Here is a 354-nt window from a genome sequence, read left to right as displayed (position 1 = left end):
AGAAAAGAAACGGGGGAACTTACTGTTATTTGGCAGAGCGGTGAGACTGGATGTTTAGCCCTCGGTCCTTTGATTTCGGTATGGCCTCTCCAACGGCGCACTGATTTTAATATTTTTAATATGTTTGAAAATGTACGCACTGAGTTTAAAGAAAAACTTTTTCTATCTTTCTGACTGACTTTCTGAATTTCTATCTCTCTGACTTTCCTATTTTCCTCTGCTCTCTATTTTTTCTCCTCTATTTTTTCTCTCCTCTATTTTTTTCTCTTCTCTATTTTTTTCTGACTTGTGTCTCGCGATGTCGCGGTTTATATAGGGATAGTTTAGTGGGAGGTTCCATGGTAGGGTGTGTCT

This window comes from Trachymyrmex cornetzi, unplaced genomic scaffold, assembly GCF_001594075.2.
Source record: "Trachymyrmex cornetzi isolate Tcor2-1 unplaced genomic scaffold, Tcor1.1 scaffold1169, whole genome shotgun sequence".
In the NCBI taxonomy this organism is placed as follows: Eukaryota; Metazoa; Arthropoda; class Insecta; order Hymenoptera; family Formicidae; genus Trachymyrmex; species Trachymyrmex cornetzi.
This window is presented reverse-complemented; position numbering follows the sequence as displayed.